Source organism: Puma concolor, chromosome B1, assembly GCF_028749965.1.
Source record: "Puma concolor isolate L17-30 chromosome B1, mPumCon1.1.hap2, whole genome shotgun sequence".
NCBI classification, from domain to species: domain Eukaryota; kingdom Metazoa; phylum Chordata; class Mammalia; order Carnivora; family Felidae; genus Puma; species Puma concolor.
Window position 1 is genome coordinate 175872878 of NC_141670.1, and position 18064 is coordinate 175890941.

The 18064-nt window shown below is 41.9% G+C and overlaps 1 protein-coding gene across 6 annotated transcripts in view; it reads right to left on the bottom strand.

Annotated features, from left to right (window-relative positions):
- TBC1D1 (TBC1 domain family member 1) overlaps positions 1-18064 on the bottom strand; it is a 225072-nt gene that overhangs the window by 195570 nt on the left and 11438 nt on the right. The window lies entirely within an intron of this gene.

Here is an 18064-nt window from a genome sequence, read left to right on the forward strand (position 1 = left end):
TGCTTCCCATGGCTCTGTGCCTTGTATCTTCACCTGTTCTCTTACCTCTTTAAAGATTCAGATTACACATCATCTTCTCCAAGATAGCTTCCTGGAATCCCAGGTGGAGGAGAGTTCATCTAGTGCCGTGGATACAACTGATCCCCACTACCCCTTACCAGGTTATACTGAAGCATCTGTCTGTGATTGTCCTCCAAACTCTCACCCCCCCACCCTTCACGGCCCCTGGACGCTAAGTTCCTCAAGGGCATGGGCAGTTGGTTGGGTTTTGTACCCCTTAGGCCTAGCACAGTGTCTGACATATAGTACATGTTCAGGTAATGTTTCCTGAATGAAATCAATCCGCACCAGTCGTAGCAAAGCTCAATAAGACCATTCTGCTTGTGATGAAAATGATTTGTTAACTTTCAAAAGTCAGTATAGATGGGGCACCTGGGTGGTTCAGTCAGTTAAGCATCTGACTCTTGGTTTCAGCTCAGGTCATGATCTCATGGTTTGTGAGTCTGAGCCCGGTGTTGGGCTCTGCACTGACAGTGCAGAGCCTGCCTGGGATACTCTCTCCCTTCCCCTTCCCCGCTTCCCCCACCTTTCTCTCAAAATAAATAAGTAAACTTAAAAAAAAAAAAAAGTCCGTATAATTTAATGTAATCACTCAGCACTGATAAGAGTCAAAAGAGGGGGAAATTCACATATCTCAACTATGAAACAGATGATATAGCAGATTCTGAATTTACATTATTGTATTTATTTTGAGAAATATGCAATGCATTTTTAACTAGTGATCACATTTTGAGTTTCAAATAGGAGTAGATGTTCTTTTCCCAGTATAGTTAACTGTATAGAAACTGTCTGATCAAATTAAAATCTATGGCCTCAAAATTCTTTGGTCTGTTTCTTCTTTTGAACCTTTTATTTCTAAAATGCACATTTCTCATTAAAAAAAAAGGTGTATGTGTGGGGGGTGAGGAATAAGTCTTCAAGCGTCTAGATAGGAATCATTTTCTTTCACATCTCTTCTCCCTGTTTGACATTTTGTTACAAGTAAAATATCAACTAAAACCTTAAAGGAAAAGTTATTTGACAATTACGTTGAATTATACTAATTAACATTTTTTAAAAGTTACATATATGAGGATGTAATAAGAAATTTTAAAATAGCATATATTGTGTACTTATAAAAATAAAAGCGTCATTTACAATTAGTTGATAGATGAAGTATGCTTTTTGTACATCTGGGTTTTGAATACTGATCAAAAACTGTAGGCTAGCCTTACAAAGAAGACGCCAGAACCACTCCACGATGACATTGGTTTATTCACTATTGAAGATATAAAAGCCAAGAAAGAAAAATATAAAATCTTGTTTAATATAATTTTACTTGCTTCATAAAGCACAAATGGAATATACAGCTTTATCTCCTCTTGTAAAAGTCAGTGGTAGTGACCTCATTTATTATAAGCAATCCTCAGAAAATCCATAATACCGTGGAAGGAGAAAGGCAAGAACAGGTTTCAGAAGCCCAAGTGTCATAAATCAAGCTCTGAGAATGGAAATCACATGGATGTGACATTTATTCACTTGCATGTGCGACTTGTCTCCAGTTGTTTTTCAAAGCTCTGAATCTCATCAAGACATGCCATCATAATTAAAATGTAATCTCTGGTTTGAAATTTAGCATCACAGAAGTAGCACAGGGCAGCTATGGGCTCCAAGCCATGACTGCTGCTAAGGGGATCACCAAAAACATTTTTTTTTTTTTTGAGGAGGCAGCATAATTTCTATTAATCTCTATGAATTAACTATTTCTGTTTAGAAGCAGATACAAAGCTGCACAAGGTTTTTGTTGCAGAAAAAACTATATAATAAAAATAGGGAAAGTCTAAATGACTATTCATAAGGGCTGGCTAAATTATGGTACATCCATATATAGACCAGATAAGCAGCAGGGTCCATTCTGTCACTTGAGAGATTAAACAATTGGATCAAAATCTCTTCTCGTGGGGAAAGAGAAGGCCAGCATCCATCGCAAACTCTCCAAGGGGTTCTCGAGAGTCCATGGCTCATTCTGCTCCCTCTGTTCTACCTTCCAGACCCCAGCAACCACTGGCTCTCTTTCCTGTCCTACCTCCTATCACTCTTATCACTCATCCTTTCCCTGCTCACTTTGTGCAGACAGACCACATAGCCGCTGTCCTTTGATTTCCCCAAATGATATTCACACGACCTCTTCTGTGTAGTAGACGCTAATAGCTATTTGGGGATATCAGCTAGCAGAGGCCATGGTGAGAGAGGAGTGAGATATATTACTGCAACATAATACACCACTGCGGCTAACTAAAAACTAATATCTGACCTCCTGTTCTTAGAAGACTTTGGCCATTCCCCCAATTCTTCCACTGAAAATTGGCCTCAGCTTCCCATACTTCGGTGTTGAGGCCTGGCTTTCTCCAAACCCTTTGTGGTTCCTGTCTTGTCTTTTATTATTTTATTTCACTTTATTTTTTCATTGTTCTCGTGTATCTTTTTTTCCCAGAATTACAGAGATATCATTGACATTTAACACTGTGTAAGTTTAAGGTGTACAAGGTATTGATTTGATGCACTTATCTATTGCAAAATGATCACCACCATAGCAAAGCATAGCATCCCATTAGTTAATACCTCCATCTCACCAGATAATTACCATTTCTTTAGGGGTGAGAACATTTAAGTTCTACTCCGTTAGAATCTTTTAAGTATACAACACAGTGTTATTAACTGTAATCACCATGCCATACATTAGATCACTGGTACTTACCCTATAACTGGAAGTTTATACTCTTTGACCTCATTTCCCCATTTCCTCTACACCCAGCCCCTTATAACCACCATTCTATTCTGTTTCTATGCTTTTAGCTTTTTAAGATTCTATGTAATAAGTGATATCATATACCATATGGTATTTGTCTTCCTCTGACTTAATCTCACTTAGCATCATGGCCTCAAGGTCCATCTATGTTGTCACAAATGACAGGACTTCCTTTCTCATGTCTGCATAATATTCCATTTATATTATGTGATACATATTATATATGTAATATTCCATTACATATTATATATGTATACACACACACACACACACACACACACACACACACACACACACACAACTCTTTATCAACACATCTCACAACTTCTTTATCCATTTACCCAATGGAGACCTAGTTGTTTCCATGCTGCTTCCATGTCTTGGCTATTGTGGAGAATCCTGCAATGAACACAGAAGTGCAGACAGCTCTTTGAGATCCTGTTTTTATTTTCTTTGTGTATATATATATACATATATATATATATATATATAAATGTATATATACACATATAAATGTGTGTATATATGTATATGTATATATATATGTGTGTGTGTGTGTGTATATATATATATATATATATATATACATACATATATATCTCCAGAGGTAGAATAGCTGGATCCCAGGTAATTCTATTTTTAATTTTTTGGTGAACCTCCATATGTTTTCTATAGTAGCCGTGCCAATTTACATTCCCACTAATAATGTTCAAGGAACCCCTTTTCGCCACATCCTCGCCAACACTAGTTATCTCTTGTCTTTTTGATGATTGCCATGCTAACAGGTGTGAGGTGACATCTTTAGGATTGTGTTTTGATTTGTACTTCCCTGTACATTGAGTACTTTTTCATGTTGTTGGCCTTTTGTATGACTTCTTTAGAAAATCGTCTATTCAGTTCCTCTACCCATTTTTTTATTTTATTTTTTTTTTTTAATTTTTTTTTCAACGTTTATTTATTTTTGGGACAGAGAGAGACAGAGCATGAACGGGGGAGGGGCAGAGAGAGAGGGAGACACAGAATCGGAAACAGGCTCCAGGCTCTGAGCCATCAGCCCAGAGCCTGACGCGGGGCTCGAACTCACGGACCGCGAGATCGTGACCTGGCTGAAGTCGGACGCTCAACCGACTGCGCCACCCAGGCGCCCCATATTTTTTTTTTTTTTAACGTTTATTTATTTTTTTGGGACAGAGAGAGACAGAGCATGAACGGGGGAGGGGCAGAGAGAGAGGGAGACACAGAATCAGAAACAGGCTCCAGGCTCTGAGCCATCAGCCCAGAGCCCGACGCGGGGCTCGAACTCACGGACCGCGAGATCGTGACCTGGCTGAAGTCGGACGCTTAACCGACTGAGCCACCCAGGCGCCCCCCCCATTTTTTTAATCGAATTGGTTTTTTGCTCTTGAGTTATAGGAGTTCATTATATTTTCTAGATATTAACCCCTCATCAGATTTGTGATTTGCAAATACTTTCTCCCTGTCCACAGGTTTCCATTTTGTTGTTAGTGGTTTCCTTTGCTGTGCAGAAGCTTTTTAGTTTGATGCGGTCCCAACTGCTTATTTTTGCTTTTGCTGCTCCAAAATCTTGTTTGTTTCTTATGCTAAGCAGATTAGACATCTCTGAGTCACTTGCAGCCCATCCTGTCTATGTTCTCTTTTTATAATGACAATGGCTCATCAAAGCTAACCAAAGATGATGCTGTCACCCAAGAGCGGCTGTGCCACAGTTATGAAACCAACCCTTCCTTTTTCCTTGCTGATACAACTGTGCAATCACTCAAAAGATGTATTTTAACTGCCATGAAAAGTGTCTAAGATATATCTATATTTATAGTTGTATCTGTGTGTGTATTTATTTCTATTATATATATATATATATATATATATATATATATATATGTAGAGAGACAAAGAGCACAGACTTAAAAAAGAAATGGTCAAAATGAACGCATAAATTAATTCCACACAGAAAAATTTTTTATGTAATAAAAAATAATATCAATAAGAATATATGCCAATCTGTTCATATTGGTTTCTCTCTAGGAGGTAGGATTAAGGGGGATCTTTAAATTTTAACACTTTTGTACTAATTTTTTTTTTTTTTTTTACATTTCACATTATTGCCTCTATAATCGGAAAAACTATTTATTCTGGAAAACAAAGACTTATACAAAAAAATGGGCTCAAGTCACTGCTAAAAGGATTTACCTTACACACAAGAAAAAGTTCCTCAGTAATAGACTGCTCAATATTCATGAAATCTTTCCCACAATAGTGACCAATAAATGCCAAGAAAATTTTGAGTTCATAAAAGGCAAGGATGAGAAATACACAGATTTCAAAGAGCTGAGAGCCAATGAATACCATTTTATGAACAAAGACTGGGAGGAAAGAAGCTCAGGAGGGCTGGGGAGAGAGGGACAGTATCTGAGAACAAAATCCTGACTGAACAAAGAGAAATCTGTCCTCATGAGAGAGGAAAGGCGAAACAGGAAAATAAACAAATATGGCTGCACATGGGGTTTCCAGAGGAGATTGGGTTAAAAAATCAAACACAGAAAGGAGAATCACATCCCCAAGAATGACCACAAAAAGTTAACATTCATTCACTCACCCATTCATTCACTCACTCACTTCATTCATTCATGAAGTTCCCATTATGTGCCAGGCACTGTTGTTCTGGGTGCCCAGGTCTGGCAATGAACAAGATAGGCAGAGGCCCTGTCCTGTTCTCTTAGGAGTTTAGGCAGGTGAGGAGATGGTAAACAAGGAAGCCTATCAACAAACAAGATAATTTCAGATGCTAATAAGTATTATGAAGACATAAAAAGCAGATGAAGTCACAGTAATTAGTGTGGGGGTACTTTTAACGGGGCGGCCAGAGGATAAGGTTTAAACCAACTCCATCATGGTCTAGGGAACTAGCAGAATCTTCCAGGCAGAGGCAACAATAAATGCAGTGACCCTGAGTGAAGAATTGGGCTGTCATGTTTTAGGAATACAAACACCAGGGTGGCTGGGGTCCAGACAGCACTGGAAAGAATGTGAGGAACAAGGCCCACATGGTATGCCCCAGCAAGGACACGGGATTCTAGTTTATATATAGGGGAAAGTTACAAGAGAGGTTTTAGGCAGGGAAGTGCCATGAATTCATAGGTTTTCTAAAAGTGCTTCCAGGTTCTCTCTGGATGATTGGCTGGTGGAGAAAGTAGCAAGGACAGAAACAGGGAGAACAGTTAGGAAGTACTACACCAGTCCAGATGAGAGATGATGGGGCCTGGAGCTCAGGGTTAGCAATGGAATCAGAGAATTGGCAGATTTGGGACAGGTCCTGAATAATTCAAAAGAGAATGTGAAGAAAATTGAAAAAGACAACTAGATTTTGGCTGGAGCGACTGTCATTGCCACATTCAAGCAGCAGAAGGCTGAGGAAGCAACAGGTTGGTGGGGAGGAAGGTCAAGGGTTCTTTTTTAACCAGGTTGAGTTTGAGATGCCTATGAAACAGCCACGTAGACAAGTCAAGTTGGCAGCTGGTTAGACAAGTCTGTAAGTCATCAGCGAGTTGGAAGCAATAGGTTCACTTTTGGGAGTCGGCACCAAACAGGTGATATTTAACACTATGAGACTGGATGAGCTCATCCAGAAAGAGGACCGAAAAGAGAAATGTAGAAGACTGAGACTCGGGGAACATAAAACTCAGAATTGAGGGGTGCCTGGCTGGCTCAACCAGTAGAGCATGTGGTTCTTGATCTTGGGGTTGTGAGTTCAAGCCCCATATTGGATGTAGAGATTTCTTAAAGATAAAGTATTAAAACAAAACAAAACTCAGAATTGAGAAGCAGAGGAAGAACTAACACAGGGGTCTGGGTGGAAACCACTATTGAAGTGAAAGGGAAACAGAAGGGTATAGTTCTCCAAAAGCCAAGAGAAGAGAGTGTTTCAAGATAGAAGAAATGCTATCTTGCCAACTATGCCAAAAGCTACCGAGAAATTGGATGACAGAAGCAGTGACGGGATCACCAGATCTCAGAAGCTGGAGGTGGCTGGTGACTTGATATGAGCCTTTTTAGCAGAATGATCAGGACCGAAGGCCAATTGGTAAGAGGAGAAAATGGGTGAGTGAAAGTGAAGGCACCACCATGACAGCTCTTAACAAACAGAGCAGAAGGCGCGCCTGGGTGGCTCAGTTGGTTGGGCATCTGACTCTTGACTTTGGCTCAGGTCATGATCTCACGGTTCATGAGTTCGAGCCCTGTGTCAGGTTGTGTGCTGACAGCACAGAGCCTGCTTGGGATTCTCTCTCCCTCTCTCACTCAAAATAAATAAATAAACTTAAAAAAAAAAAAACTGGAGCAGAAAATTGGGCCAGTAACTGCAGGAAGTTGGATTGGGATATGGGGTCAGTGGAGGGTTTGTTTTTAAGATGGGAGAGAGGAGGATGTATATTTTTAGAAGTCTAAGCACAACCAGATCAAAATTTTACTTCTTTTTTTTTTTTTATTTTTTTTTATTTATTTTTGGGACAGAGAGAGACAGAGCATGAACGGGGGAGGGGCAGAGAGAGAGGGAGACACAGAATCGGAAGCAGGCTCCAGGCTCTGAGCCATCAGCCCAGAGCCCGATGCGGGGCTCGAACTCACGGACCGCGAGATCGTGACCTGGCTGAAGTCGGACGCTTAACCGACTGCGCCACCCAGGCACCCCTCAAAATTTTACTTCTATGTTACTCTTCTTATCATTCCTTAGGAACCAGGCAGGTCAGCATCAATAGGACAGCAAATCAGAATGTGACTGACTTTCTCGTCCAGGAGAGACCAATCAACTATTAAATTAAACTATTAATTTTTCCAGGGCCACCTGGGTCACTCAGTCAGTTAAGCGTCCAACTTCAGCGTGGGTCATGATCTCGCAGTCTATGAGTTTGAGCCCTGCGTCAGGTTCTGGGCTGACAGCTCGGAGCCTGGAGCCTGCTTCGGAGTCTGTGTCTCCCTCTCTCTGCCCCTCCCCCACTCGCACTCTGTCTCTCTCTCAAAAATAAATAAACATAAAAAAAAATTTTAAACTATTCATTTTTCCAGAGGGGGAAAATGATCGAAGACATCAACTTTGTTCCACCAGAACAAGTCCCTTCACATCATACTTATGGATCAAGACACTTCTCATTTATTTGTGTGAGTAACCCCTCTGCCCAGTGTGGGGCTCAAACTCAGGACCTGAGATTAAGAGCTGCAAGCTTCGCCGACCGAGCCAGCCAGGCTCCCTGGGTCAAGACATCCTTTGAGCCTTCCCACTCACTACAGCGATAGCCTCCTCACTGATCGGCTTCATCTCTCATTCCTCCGCCCTTCCTCCTCTCCAAAATCTAAACACAAGCCCAGTCACCTCACTTTCCCTGGTCAATGCCTCTAAATAGCAACCTTCTCAAGAAGAATATCCAACCCCCTCAGCACAGTATACAAAGCCCCATAAAATCTGTCCCCAGCCTTTCCTCCCAGTCTCAACTCAGACCTGCAACTTGCAAAACTCTAATCACAGCATCCCCAGCCACAGCAGGTGCCTCCACATTCCCTTGTCCTGCTGTGGCTTGGCACACCCCGTATCCTCTACCTAGAACGTCCGTTCGATCTGTACCCAACTCATTCGCCTGGAAAACTCCTAATGGGTCTTTAAAACCCATTCAAATGTCCCATGGAAAATACATTCACTCGGAGTCCTTCCAGCAGACAGAGGTATGACAAACAGACGCTACAGGGAACAACTTCACTGCAATGTAAAATAGATTTAGGAGCCAGTCAGTTGTCTGAAAGGAAAGGTGAACACTGTCAGGACTACATTCCTCATAAACAGGAGGTGTAGAAACCAGAGGAGGAGCAAGAACCAGACTTGCCAGGTGAAATCTCCTTGGGACAAAATCCATCCACATCCATTGCTCAATACAGACCCTTTAATAATTAGTTGCCTATCGGGACGCCTGGGTGGCTCAGTCAGTTAAGCATCCGATGTTGCTCAGGTAATGATCTCACCATCCATGGGTTCGAGCCCCATGTCGGGCTCTGTGCTAACAGCTCGGAGCCTGGAGCTTGTTTCCAATTCTGTGTCTCCTTCTCTGACCCTCCGCGCTCATACTCTATCTGCCTGTCTGTCTCTCTCTCTCAAAAATAAACATTAAAAATAATTAAACATAATTAGTTGCCTGTCATTACTAGGAAGGGCCAAAGATCCGTCTCTTTACAAATGTCTACTGTTCCTACTTCTGCCCTCCAGAGCAATTCATAATTTGTCTGTTGCTGTTTGGATATATATGTCAGCTTTTCAAATAACTTCAGGCACTTCCACTAGACCTCCTCCTGATCTCCCCCCATGTTGTCTTCTATAACTTACAGATGTTGCAAACTCCTGGCAGTGCAGCAATCAGAACAGAAAAATATCCTTATACCTCTTGAGGGGGCAATCTTATCTTACTTGATTTTGTACCAGAGCACCCAGCCAAGTACATGACATATTGGGAGCCTTCCAGCGCATGGATTAATGTTCCATCTGCAACATTTCAAATACCTACATCACTCGACCACAAGAAATCATGGCTTCTGACACACTGCCCAGAACTAAAGCAACTAAGAGTGTTTCTGCAGGACTGGTTGTCAAGAAGTCACATTTAAAGTGCTCGGTCAGACACAGGGTCCCACCTCAGTGATGGCACCACTCGAGGCCGCCTCTTCTCTCACGTGTCCTGTGTCAGCTCCTCCCCAAAGCCCCACCTGCCATCTGGCCTCTTCTGAGGCTCTCAGAGCCAGGCTAGCTCTACACGTGGCCTGCTCTGGTTGTTGGTTCAGGCTCACAGGCAACAATTAGTGGAGCAGATACCTGAATATTCAGAGGCAGGAAAAGTATTAAAAAAAAAAAGAAGAAGAAGAAGAAAGAAAGAAAGACAAAGTAGAAAGAAGAGATTTATCTCTTCCAGTATGTCCCATACTCATGGCTCACAGGGCTCTTGTTCATTGCAATACACATCTAGAGTTAAAAATAGATACAGTTTTTCCAAGGGACACACGCACCCCCATGTTTATAGCCGTACTATCAACAATAGCCAAAGTAGGGAAAGAGTCCAACTGTCCATTGATAGATGAATGGATAAAGAAGATGTGGGATATATATACAATGGAGTATTACTCGGCAATAAATATCTTGCCATTTGCAACTACTTGGATGGAACTGGAGGGTATTATGCGAAGTGAAGTTGGTCAGTCAGAGAAAGGCAAAAATCATATGACTTCACTCATGTGAGGACTTTATGAGACAAAACAGATGAACATAAGGGAAGGGAAGCAAAAATAATATAAAAACAGAGAGGGGGACAAAACAGAAGAGACTTATAAATATGGAGAACAAACTGAGGGTGGCTGGAGGGGTTGTGGGAAGGGGGATGGGCTAAATGGGTAAGGGGCATTAAGGAATCTACTCTTGAAATCATTGTTGCACTAGATGCTAACTAATTTGGATGTAAATTTTAAAAAATAAAAAAAGTTAAAAAAAGCTATGATGAGATACCACCTCAAAAAAAAAATAGATACAGTTTTGAATATGATTTTTTTCAGAAGAACTTTGACCAAAATTCTATCATTAAAAAAAGAAGGCAGCAAAGAAAAGGGGGAAACTCTGGAGTCACTCTGTGATGAATGTTCAGATTATTTCTGGAAATACTCCTAGGTAGCTGGCCTAGTCCAGTGCTGACTAGCAGAAAGGGTACAAGCTACACATGTAATTTTAATGTTATTTATTTATGTTGAGAGAGTGTGCGTGAGAGAGAGAGAGAGAGAGAGAGAGAGAGAGAGAGAATCCCAAGCAGGCTCCACACTGTCCACACAGAGCCCGACCCGGGGCTCAATCTCATGAACGTGAGATCATGACCTGAGCCCAAACCAAGAGTCAGATGCTGAACTGACTGGGCCTTCCCAGTGCCTCATATGTAATTATAAATTTTCTAGTAGGCATATGAAAGAAAGTAAAATGAACAGGTGAAATTAATTCTAGTATAATGTTTTGTTTAACCGATGTATTCAAAATATCATTTCAACATGTAATCAATATGGAAAATTATTGAGATATTTCAAGTCCTTTTTTTCAAAGAAAGTCTTTGAAATCCACTATGTTCTGACACTTACAGCACATCTCAATTCAGACTAGCCACACTGCAAGTGCTCAAAAGCCACATATGGCTACTGATTACGGCACTGGACAGGAAAGGTCTAGGCTATAAATAAATCCTTTTAAGACACCAGTCAACTTTAGGTTCAAGATACTTGTAAACTCTATTCTTAGGAACAGGTTTATATTAAAAAGTAATTATCAAACTCAAAGCATGTGGCAAAAATGCAAAGCTATCTAAAGTGATATGCATTGAAAAACAAACAGTTTTTAAAAAATTAAGCATCCATCACAAGGTGGATGCTTCTGAAGCCCTCAGACTCATTTTTCAAAGTCAAAAATAAATTATGTAATCAATCCCGTGTCATGAACCCAACCCCTCCAACAAATACTTTGGAGTTCATGCAGTCCGGGACACTCTTTTTATAGACGAAAAAGAATCCTTGCCAACCTTTGCACCCAGCAACTGACTTCTGTCTAGCGTGACGGACGGTCAAGTGTTGATTAGCTGACGGATACACTGTTCCAGGCAACCACGCACTGAGTCATAGCTGCTGAGTGGGACCCCAAATGAAACCTTACATAATAAACCAGAAGAGGATTAAAGATGCCCGGCAGGAATTTAACATAGATTAAACAGTCCTCCAAAATCTGCACAACAAAACCTGCTCAGAACCATCCCCTGAGGAGCAAAAAAGACTAATGTCTGAAATTTAGAAATTCTGAAAATCAAATACAGGAAGGGCAACAGATAGGAATATCTTGAAAGGAATCCTATGTTGAATCATCACCCTCAGGAACAAAACGCTCCAGCTCAGTGTCATAATTTCCATCGTCACTCTAGCAAAGAAAGAAAGTCATGAGCTGGCAAATCCAATAGCCATGCTGGAGACGCGATGGAAGCCGGACTCGACTGAAAATCCTGAAGTCACTGAGGCCGATTTTAAATTTTTTTTTTTTTTTTTTTTTTAAACGTTTATTTATTTTTGAGACAGAGACAGAGCATGAACGGGGGAGGGTCAGAGAGAGAGGGAGACACAGAATCGGAAGCAGGCTCCAGGCTCTGGGCCATCATCAGCCCAGAGCCCGACGCGGGGCTCGAACTCATGGACCGTGAGATCGTGACCTGAGCCGAAGTCGGACACTTAACCAACTGCGATTTTAAACGATTAACGTGAAACTCCAAGCAGATGGGGAATTACGAAGACAAATCAGTAATGGACAAAATGCAACCAAAACAAAGCTACAGTCAAAAGTCAAATTCCGACAAAGTATTAGACTAAATCATAAAACTCAGCCAAAACAACTCTGGCCCTTTATATAGGGGACTGAAGTCTCAGTCCTGCTAATCACAGGAAAGAAAATGCAGACCGCCTCTTCACTGAACATGTAACATAAGCTAATCCAGACAGGCTGGGTGAGGTGGCTCTGGAACCCACGGGTTAGTGACAGAGCCAACATCCTCACAGGGCATCATGGAAGAATACACTGGTTCTTCGCTGGAAATTTTAAAAGGAAATATGTATTGCTCTTAAGTCTGCAAATAGTTAAGTATTCTTAATATTAGTGGTAAGGGAGTCCCATGGGGTTCAGTCTCTGGTATGTGTCACAGTCAAGAAATGCAGTTTAGAGGTACCCGGGTGGCTCAGTTGGTTAAGCGTCTGACTCCGGCTCAGGGTCATGAACTCACAGTTTGTGGGTTCAAGCCCCGTGTCGGGCTCTGGGCTGACAGCCTGGAGCCTGGAGCCTGCTTCAGATTCTGGGTCTCCCTCTCTCTCTCTGCCCCTCCCCTGCTTGTGCTCTGTCTCTCTCTCAAAACAAACAGACATGCAGTTTAGATGCCAAAAATCATAGGAAAGGAAACCCATTCTCTCAAAGGACACTGACCTCCTCTCAAATACATCTTCCTCAGCAATATTTAATAAAGTCTTCTTCTTTTTTTCTTTAAGTTTATTTATTTTTGAGGGAGCAAGGGGCAGAGAGAGAGGGAGACCGAGGATCCCAAGCAGGCACCATGCCAAGTGCAGAGCCTGAAGCAGGGCTCGATCTCACAACTGTGAGATCATGACCTGAGTCGAAATCAAGAGTAGGATGCTTAACCCCAATAAAGTCCTCTTCTACAAGCAAACTTCTTTCTAGAAGTCTACTTTTTCTACACTTCTACTTCAAGTTCATGCAATCACTCTACCCCCAACCCCATGCTCCCTTCCCACACTTTCCCCCTCCTCCTCACCCATAGAGTTTTAGCACTTTATTATGGGAGATCAACTTGGCCTGTCTCGCAGTAAGAAATAACACTTCCTCTTTGGAAGAGTGAGGAATAAGGCTAGCAAGATTCTGGCAGATTCTCTGAGGCAGGGTAGAGAAGGGGAAGTCCATGAGCACTCCCGCATTGATGATATGTGTCCCGTCACAATTATGAAACACCCACGCTGGGCCCAGACAGGACACAGCATCCAGAAGATCAGAATCTGAGGAGAGTCAAGAACAGTGTTTGAAAAGTCAGGAAATATTCTAATAGAGGAGGAAAATCAGTCAGAAAAACAAACAAACAAACAAACAAAAAACCAGTGGGCACTCAGCAAAACTGCTCTCACGTACCCAATCACTCACGTACTGTGGGTCCCACACCAGCTGTCCTCTCCCTTCACCTGCACACCAACCTACACTTCTCCATTTATTACCATCTCCATAGTCCCCAGCATTCCCCTCTCAAAACCCATTCTTTCTTCCTATTGACATAAAACAGCAACAGACCATTCAGAAGCCCCAGTACTTACACTACCTGTAACTCAGTGATGGAAAGTCTCTTTCAAGGAAGCAGAGTTTTTTTCACCCCATCAATAATGAAAAGGATAGAAATAAAAATATTCTAATGAATGATGAATCTGAGTGGTGAATCTGATGTTCTTCTGAGTACAGATTTTCATAGAAGAGAAAGCTGAAGAACTGGAAGAAAGAATCTCGAGACAATTTTCCTAGACTATGTTTTTTCGAGGGCTGAGTCTGGGCAGAACTCTTGATGTCTTTGTGATGTGGAGGGGGAAAGACCTAGCGAGGGTCATCCATTGCAACCACCTGTTTTCCAGAATGGATGTTTTCATTTCCTACCATGGGCCCAATCTCAAAACTATACTTCGACCCAGAACCTATGCCACGGTGTTCACATGTGTTCTGAGGGATGTTATGAAGAAAATGTAATCTATGGCCCAATAAATTTGGTGATTTAATGGACTCATGTACAACTCGAGAGTGAAATAGAAAAGACAGCTTTCCTAAAAGCCTGGTTCTCAGAGTATGGTCTATATAACTCAGTGAACCAATGTCTTCCAAATAATCAATGTGTGATGTTACACAATCATACATTCTTTTTTTTTTTTTTTTTAATTTTTTTTTTTTCAACATTTATTTATTTTTGGGACAGAGAGAGACAGAGCATGAACGGGGGAGGGGCAGAGAGAGAGGGAGACACAGAATCGGAAACAGGCTCCAGGCTCTGAGCCATCAGCCCAGAGCCCGACGTGGGGCTTGAACTCACGGACCACGAGATCGTGACCCGGCTGAAGTCGGACGCTTAACCGACTGCGCCACCCAGGCGCCCCCACAATCATACATTCTTAAAACATTCATTAAAGTACAGGACAGACCAACGGATTCTAAAATAACAAAGTACAAAACTGCTCTGATACAGTTTCAGATATCATATTGCATCTAACCTTTAAGAAATTACCACTTGTCAAATTTTGGTATAGTAGTAAAACACATGGGGGCGCCTGGGTGGCTCAGTCGGTTTAGTGTCCGTCTTCCGTTCAGGTCATGATCTCATGGTTTGTGGGTTCGAGCCCCGCGTCAGGCTCTGTGCTGACAGCTCAGAGCCTGCAGCCTGCTTCGGATTGTGTCTCCCTCTCTCTCTGTCCCTCCTCCGCTCACACTCTCTCTTTCTCTCTCCCCCAAAAATAATAGAACATTAAAAACATATATACCCACAATTTTCTAAGAAGGGTATAAAATGTTTTTCCATTTTCCTACCACATATCTGCATGAGGACAAATTTTCTTTATATACTCAACCAAAACAACATATCACAACAGAATGAATGGAGAAGCAACTGAGAATCCAGTAGTTTGTCTATTAATCCACACAAAAAAGATTTGGGGGAAAAAAAAAAAAGAAGTAAAACTATGTCACTCTTATCATTAAATATTTTTGGAAACCATATAGTTTTCACAAAAATAGTATTTTTTTTTAAGTTTATTTATTTTGAGAGACAGAGGGATAGAGAGAGCAGAGGAGGGGCAGAGCAAGAGAGAGCAGAGGAGGGGCAGAAAGAGAGAGAGAATCCCAAGCAGGCTCTGTACTATTAGCACTGAGCCCGATGTGGGGCCTGAACCCACAAAGCCACAAGATCATGACCTAAACCAAAACCAAGAGCCGGATGCTCAACCGACTGAGCCACCCAGGTACCCCACAAAATTGTTATTTATGCTAACACACAAGGGGCTTATTACTTTTTACGTAGTTAGTTCCTTTATAATTTCTCAGTTTTAATTTCTAACACAGTAGTTATTAATAGAAACCACATTCATCCTCTTTGGGATCTTCAATAATTTTTTAAGACTGAAACGGGGTCCTCGTATCAAAAAGTTGGACATGCTACCCTAACGCATTTTGATCGCAGAAGCATTTCTCTGTGGAACACGTTGATTATATTCTAATATATATTCATTCTAATACGTATTCATATATATTCATTTTGTGTTCTAAAAATGTTTCCTTTGGGGCGCCTGGGTGGCGCAGTCGGTTGAGCGTCCGACTTCAGCCAGGTCACGATCTCGCGGTCCGTGAGTTCGAGCCCCGCGTCGGGCTCTGGGCTGATGGCTCAGAGCCTGGAGCCTGTTTCCAATTCTGTGTCTCCCTCTCTCTCTGCCCCTCCCCCGTTCATGCTCTGTCTCTCTCTGTCCCAAAAATAAATAAAAAACGTTGAAAAAAAATAAATAAAAATAAAAATAAAAATGTTTCCTTTATATGCCTCTTCTCCCTAGACACACTTCAGCAAGCTAATTTATATGCTCTCAAAGGGTTTTCTCTCAAATAGTAGTTTTGTGCTTATGACCCTGGCAATAAACGCACATATCTCTCCCCTGGCAGGCACAACCGAAAGTGATCTCGTCTGTTTAGAAGAGGCCTTGATCTCAAGAATTATTTCACCGAGCAAATGTTACCAAAAATCACGAGAAACGATGACATAGGTTAACGTGATCCTACAGCAGATAATCCTCTACTATGAGATCCAGTGCCAGAGGTGTCCCAAGAACATAAAAGCTATCAGGCCAGATGGAGAATCAGGGCTAATCTCGCTTGCCATTCAGTTTCCCACAAAAGCGGATCGCTGATTGAGGTACCTCTGGTACAAATTACCCTTTGACAAAAGGAACAGGGTGACAGCAGTCTATTACTCTGAGTACTGGCAATCTGTGTTTGGAAAAATGGGAATGCAAGCCAAAAATAACTCAAGAACTAATTCATATTTCTACCATGGCTTTTCAGAACACGGAGTCAGGCCAGTTGTCTACTTTCAGCAAGACTGGAAGCTCCAATTACGGAATTTAGTTCTAAATCTCTTCTTCCCGTCAGGTACCTGAATGACTGGCCAGAAGCCTGTTCTCAGATGGCTGTAAAAAAATTTGGGAAAGAGTCAAAAGTGTGAAGTGCTGAACAACTCCTCCACGAGAAAACTCTCCCCAAGGAAATTCAGTCCTTATATAGAACTGGCCTGGGGTACAGGCTGTTCAGTCTTTCAATTTGCATTTTGGAGTCTGCCCAAATAATAGGAACCATTAAGTTTATTTATCCCATTTTTTAAGTATCTAGTTTATAAAAATGTTGCTCATGGATGACCAGGATCTTGGGAACTGAAGACACTCATCTCGGTCTCTTTTTCCCGTTACCTAAGACTTGAAGTGAAATGAGCATATAATCTGCTTCTGGTAAAACTTTCTTCAATGAAAATTTTTTATGGCCGTAAGGGCTAAGGTCCTCTTCTAGCTCATTTGGTCTCCCCAGCAACTCGATGAGATAGACACAATAAATATCCCCATTTTACAGATGAGAAAACAGGCTTGGTGTTGCCTATGGTCACCCAATTTATAAGTGGCAGATGGGACTGGAATTTGGTCCCCTCTGAACCTCTGTACTGGAATGCCGTCCTGTCTACCTGAAATGCATGGACAATAACATTAAATGATTTATTAACAAGGAGATATCCAATTCTGTGGGTAAAATAGCGGATTTAAGCTGCAAATTAGCCTTTATTGACAAAGACCTTCATTACATGCCGGCGTGTTAGGTTCCGTTCTGTCGCCCACCATGACCCGTGCACCGGCCACGTGGTATTTACCAATCGCTCCTTCTGCCTTCCTTCCAAACTGGACTAATACCCTCTTGCATGGTCCCTGGAGCAGCACTCACCGAACGAATGAGTGAAAAGAACCAAGGTGTGAACAAACAAAAGTGAATCTCTACAAATCTACTTAGTCACCAAGAATACTAATTTCTAAAGGAAGTTTCTACACTCTGGAGGGTATGCAGAAACCCCCCCCCCCCCCACAAAACACAAGACAAACAAAAGAAACCACACACAAAACAGAACAAAACAAAACCAAACCCAGTAGGGTGCAGGGAGAAAAACATTAGCATTTCTATTTCTATTTCCTGACATTTAGCACATGACTGACACCGGCCTCCTCATTCGGTGTGCGTGGCAGACAGCCACACAGGGATGCAAGGCCTGCCATGGACACTCCCCAGCTCACGGGGTTAGTCAGCACTGGGGCCCTCACCTGTTTGCTTTCCAGAGGCTATACCCAAGTGCAGCTCATATGGGCCCAACTGAGAAAGCGGCCATAGGGATTAGATTTTCAATTTTACCTAAACTGACCCTCACGAAAAGGACAAGTGACTTTAAGTGAGTCCCGCACAGGGCCGCAAGACGTAACGACAGCACAAGCTCCAATACACAGGAAGGTTACAGACCTGACGATATTGTTACCATTTCTCATAGGACATTTTTC